This window comes from Rhagoletis pomonella, unplaced genomic scaffold (genome assembly GCF_013731165.1).
Source record: "Rhagoletis pomonella isolate Grant_MI unplaced genomic scaffold, Rhpom_1.0 Rhpom_scaffold_00013, whole genome shotgun sequence".
Taxonomy (NCBI): Eukaryota; Metazoa; Arthropoda; class Insecta; order Diptera; family Tephritidae; genus Rhagoletis; species Rhagoletis pomonella.
Genome location: NW_023458567.1, coordinates 2,962,572 through 2,968,516, shown reverse-complemented (window position 1 = coordinate 2,968,516; position 5,945 = coordinate 2,962,572). Strand labels below are relative to the sequence as shown.

General features: G+C 33.5%; 1 protein-coding gene across 2 annotated transcripts in view; it reads right to left on the bottom strand.

Moving 5' to 3' along the window:
* Positions 1-5,945, bottom strand: part of LOC118748503 (synaptic vesicle glycoprotein 2B) — a 61,097-nt gene that overhangs the window by 33,271 nt on the left and 21,881 nt on the right. Inside the window, exon 1 of one of the 2 annotated variants that reach the window (XM_036482999.1) lies at positions 246-327. The exons of the other annotated variant lie outside the window; for it this stretch is intronic. The gene's annotated coding sequence lies outside the window, so the exon portion shown is untranslated. Of the gene's footprint in view, positions 1-245; positions 328-5,945 lie in introns of those variants that run through there. 2 annotated transcript variants of the gene reach the window in all.

Sequence of the window (5,945 nt, the reverse complement as noted above, 5' to 3'; positions counted from 1 at the left end):
TTGTAGTTATGTATGTATGTATTTTCGCTTAGCGATTTACTAGATAGAGTAGAGTTGTTTCAAAAAATATTTTTATTTATTTATTGGCGCTTTAGAAAGTCGCGTTCGCGAGCACAAAGCACAGTTACTGTGTGCGCGAAGAAACTTCAATAACAATTGATAATAATTGCAAATGTAAAGAAACTCTGCTGACTCAAGATGTGTATTTATTTATATGTAGTATGTATGTTGTATGATGAACGTACCGAGTGACGATGACCGATCGACCGCTGATGTGGACGCTTTTTGATGTGGCTTTGATACGCGTCGAATGCGCTATAGCATCACTGAGATCAGCGACGGTTGCTTAAATATTAACGGAGAATCACAAGTGCGGTGCGTTTTTGGCGGCGGTTAATTGTGTATGGGCGACCGTGTGTGTGTGTGAGAGTGTGTGTGTGATTGCGAACGTATGGAAATGGAACGCGGGCAAAGGCGAAGACCCAGCGTTGCCGCGAGTATCAGTTGCCAAGCAGAAAAAGTATCAAAAGCAAACACAACTGTTATTTTTTTTTAACTTTTATTTGAAAAGCGAATAATAAATAAAATTTTATAATTAGATCCATAGTTTAATACTACTTGCTTTAACAAAAACAGAGAATCTGTATACTTATTTGTATAACGAAAAAATAATAATTAAGGGTTCCTAAACCACAAAAAATCATTGCGCAACCCGAAACTTGTACAAGTCAATATTGTGGAATAACTAAACAATAAAATTGCGCAAACGTTATTTTGAAGAAACGTTGCTCAAGTAAATATGTGCAAGAAATGTATGTGAAATGTGCGTTGTATATTTTGATAGCTTTAGCTTTAAAACGCAAAAAAAATAATATTTAAAAAAGAAATAATCTTTTTTCTACGGCACGATCTGGAGACCAACGAAATGTCAAAACTAGACTAATAATTCAAAATCAAATAATATCAAAATAATTTTGATTTTCAGCAAAGAATTCCGGGTTGTATTTCCCTTATAAGAGTTACGAAATCAAACGTATAAATATCTACATACATATCAAATTTCAAGACTTTAAATAACAAGAAAAAATGATTTGCCTTTAAACTAGTATATATGTATGTTGTTTACAAAAATTCATTTCTGCCAGCCAAAGTATCAAAATGGGGCATTTGTGAACAAAAAAGTAGATATCAAAGTATTAAATTTAAAAAAAAGTATCAAAAATTATACAATGGTATCGAAACGGCAACGCCAGAAGACAAACGACAACAAAACGCAGTTACTTTTAACGCACAATGCACACATACAAATGCATGCATGTAAACGGTGTGATGCACGAAACGGATCGAAGTGACGGAACGAAATGGAATCACGACAAATCACATGCGACGGCAAGTTTGGAGCGAGCGTTTAACAGGATGAAGAGAAGTAATATTTGTGGTTAAGTGTTTATTAATTAATTGCGGATCGGATAATTGGGGAATAACACACAGAGTACACGCATACAAAAAAAAAACAAAAGGCAAAACGAACGCGAGTTCAACTAAATTGAGCGCTAGTTTGATTTGCAACTGTGCTGAGCTTTTAAATGAAGTCGTTAAATTACGGTGCGGTTGCAATGAGCGAATAGCGGATCACTATTTATTACTTGGTATTTGGAGCAGCGCAGACTGCGCTTGCGATTGCAATTTTCTGTGCGACAGCGTAGCAGCTAAATACATACATACATACATATGTACATACATAGTAGATTAAAAAGAATTGCTGGTGGGGCCCCCGACTATGGCGGCAATGATTGGCGCGTGCCGCATATGGGCGAAAAGCAAGATGATGTGGCTGGTGGGACTGGAAGAACGCAGACAGAGAATTAATTTATGCGACTAATACTAGCGTATTTACTAAAAATTCATAACGAATGTCAGTTACTTTGATCGGATAGTGCAGCGATAAGGGCACAGGGCGTTTGGCAAGTGGTTGCCGAATGACTAGTGAGGTGAATACTCACTCGTAGGGGTTTGCTGCTGCATATTAAATTTATTTTATTTTTTACAACACAGACATACATGCATATGTAAATAGGCTAATTTATTGTTTATTTTATGTGTAAGTAAAGTGGCTGCTGATATTTTATTTAGTATTTGTATGTAATTAAAATCAGTACAATCAGCACAAAGTAACTGCACGGCGACGTTTTCACACGCATTGTGTGCAAATTGTTTTGGAAAAACGTGCTAAGCTGCGCTAGGCGCAAACATTAATGGCAAAAAATAGTAGTATGTACAAGTTAAAAAAACAAAAACTAGCGTGCAGTAAAAAAAACCTTATACATAAATTCATATGTAAACAAGCCACTAAAGAGCAATGTGCGCAAAATTAAATTATTCTGCTTTTAATATGAACACTTGTTGATATTTTAGAATTTTTATCTTTCATAAGCATAGTAACTGCGCATTTGTGCTTGCAACGCATAGCAAAGTAGTAAAACGTGTATGGGTCTACGTACATATGTATGTATGTATAAATGTATGTGTGTAGTGTGAAGAAGAAAATTATAAAAATAATAATGAATTAATTATGTAATTAATTTTTGGAGCAGTGTTGATTTACCTTTATAGAAATTGATTTTTCTTTTAAATAATGAATGGAAAGAAATGAATGAAAATAAGTGAAATTAAAGGAATGAAAATATGTAGATAACTAAATAAAAACAAGATTACAATAATAAAATAAAATAGTAAAAATTAACTTTTTCTTATACTTGTGACTAAATCGGGTTTCAATTAGTTTTTAATATTTATATTACTGTATTTTATTCATTTCTAATGCCCTCGCTTTAAAAATCTAAATTTACCTACCTGGATCTGAAATACGATCAACTCAAAAAAAATAAAATTGGGACGATTTGTTTGCATAAATAAATTCATATGAACATATTTTTTTCTTCATAATTAAACAACTACTAACGACTACTAACAATTATATTTCCCGATCGGATTTTTGAGTTAGCTCGCTTTAGATCTACATAGATGTGCGATATGTATGTACATACTACTTATATAAGCACATATACATATATAACTAGTAAGTCAATATAGCACTTAAGGTGGAAAAAACTCCACACAGAATAAAAGGCATAGCACCTTTTTCAAAAAATATTTTAATAAATTTTAAAGGAAATATTTTTAATTAACTTAAAACTATTGACAATTCGCTGCTATTTACTAGCACTGACTGGAAAAAGTGGTCATAATTTCTTGAAAATTTACGGTGATTTCAAAAATGAAATTGGGTTTTTGTACCGGCTACCAATTTTGAGAAAAATGGAGCGATCACGCCCATTACTTTTATTATGGTTGGAGTGGGAGGGGGTTCTTCTGCCGTAGACCTGCTCTGAGCCGTTCATTTCGACTACCGGACTACTGTAGTGTCTTCCAGGCTGAGGTCTCCGTCATAAAGGAGGCTATAATCGCTGTTCATCTTTAGTGACATCCAGGCAAGCAATTAAAACTGTCCAGCACAGTTCTCTGCAAGAGATGGCTAAGCAGAACAGTCTAAACCTCATTTGGGTTCCCGGTCATAGGGACATAGAGGGTACCTGTATGGCGGAGGGGGTACGACAAAGGAGATTCTTCCGGGCAAAGAACGCATTGGTATGCCCTTCGCCTCTTGCTTTTTACAGAATTTTTCTATAGGAGCGCGAGCGAGAGGTGATTGCAAACTACGACCTGGCAAACTTGGCCTAGGTGTGGAATTTTTTCCAGGTACCTACACCCAACAATAGAGCCAGATTGTACAAATATCGCGCATTTGCGGCAGGAATGTCATAATTACAAAAATAAATTTATTCTATGTTGTGGACAAATAGCTCTATCGATTAACAACAACTCATTAGAAGAAAATGCGTCTTCGTTTTTACTATGAGAGCGTTTGTAAACTGTAAACTTTAAAGCCGTTTTTTTCGAGTTTTCGATTTTTTGGCTTATGACAATCGTGCAGCAAATGAGCTATATGTATGTATGTATGTATTTCGCTAGTTTTGTGCTCCACATATTTTTGTTTATGCGCGTTTCTATGTACGTATTGTATTGCTTGTTCTGATTTCGTTCGTTCATTGTTTTGCGTTTAAGTACGTACAGTGGCGGTAGAAATAATAGACTCGCCTAAATTTGAAGAATTGTGGCTATATTTCTGTGGTTTATTTTATGTTTAATATTTTTTATAAAAGCCTGGCTAGATATACAACAAACACCATACAAATCTCCCTTTCCAAACTTTGTATAAGAATTATATATATTATATTATATGTATATAAATTCGACAAATTTTTACCAAAGTTTCCAACTTCTTTTCGGAATTTTTAGAAATTAGGCATTCCCTTCCATATAGAAAAATTTTCGAGCACACTTTGTACGAGAAAAAATACGTGACACCGTCATATTCTAAAATTGAATGGCTAAAAAACTGCATACCAAAAAATTTTCAAAAAATTCTGAATAAAAAGTTTGAAATTTTGGTGAAAATTTGTCGAATTTTTATATTTTTTGTTCAAAGTTTGGAAAGCGGATTTATGTGATGTTTGTTGTATAAGTACCTAGGCTTTTATAAAAAAAATATTAAGCATAAAATATTCTAAAGAAATATAGCCAAAACTCTTCAAAGTACGACGATTCTATTATTTCTGCCGCCAGTGTATGTAACTTAGCTTTGAGTGTGGCTCGCAGTCAGTAGCTTTATTGAATCTATGATATGTATGTAGCTGCCATAACATTGCAGCCCGCAAATGTTCGACCCATCGCCCGCCTATCTGCTATTATCGCTGGTCTTTATTCTTCACAAATACTATTTTGGGCACATTGATAGATAGCTATCAAAATCAGACAGTTTTTGGACAATTGCAATTATTATTGTTTTGTTTAATAATTGTTTGCATGATTTTGCAGTTAAATAAATGTTCAAAATTTGCTATTTTCATATAGATAATGGTAAGTGGTTATGGCAGTGAGCTAAATTATCTAAAATGATAATAATTATAAAGCTTTGTTATTGTGATGTTTACTCAGGCGAAGAATTCTATGGTTCCATTCAGGCTGTTTAGGTTTAAAATATATTTTTTTTGTTGTGCTTATTTCACATGAGTAAATGGAACATATATTTTAGAGTACCTAAAAAGATAGGAACAAAAAAGATAGCATCGTAAATTTGAGGAACTGAACAAAAAAAAATAAAAATTACTTGTTTTTATTTCAAAGAAACGAAAAAGTTATCTACTTAATAAAAAAATCGTGACAAAAATTTTGCTGAATTGCGAAAAATAATTTTTGGAAACCCCAAATTTTCTGTTTTCTTGCATTTTATTCTAAACGTACGCTCCAAACACTCTTTTATATAGAGCAAGCGCGCATTTTTGCATTTGCATAAATTAGCATTAAAATTATTAAAATTTTTTAATTAAGCTGCCGAAACACTTCCCTTTGCCAGCTGTCGGTCACAGCTCAAACGCTTTTTTTTTTTGCTCCAATAAATTACCATGCACGAAATCTCCGCCCTGCAATCCAGTAATGCAATAATAAATTTTTACTTAAAATGCGTATTACACATCGCAAATTTTATTTTTATTTACATTCTTGATAAATGAGCTAATTTTTTTTTCTTTTGTGAATTTCCATGACTTGCAAAAATAAACAGTCTGCAGTTGTCCCTGCCAGTGGGTAAAAATAGCAACAGGTGTTGCGTTGCATTTTTGCTGATTTGCATTTCATTTGCAAATACACACATACAAACATCGGTTTGAGTCGCAAGGTTCTCTTTTTTCGCGCTCACTTTTAGGCCCGTCGCTTGCAAAAAAATTTACATTCATGCATTTTACAATTATTTTATATGTATTTGTTAGATTTCAACGTTTAGCACATTTGATTGTTGCCATTACTGTTAAGGCGGGTTTTTACAA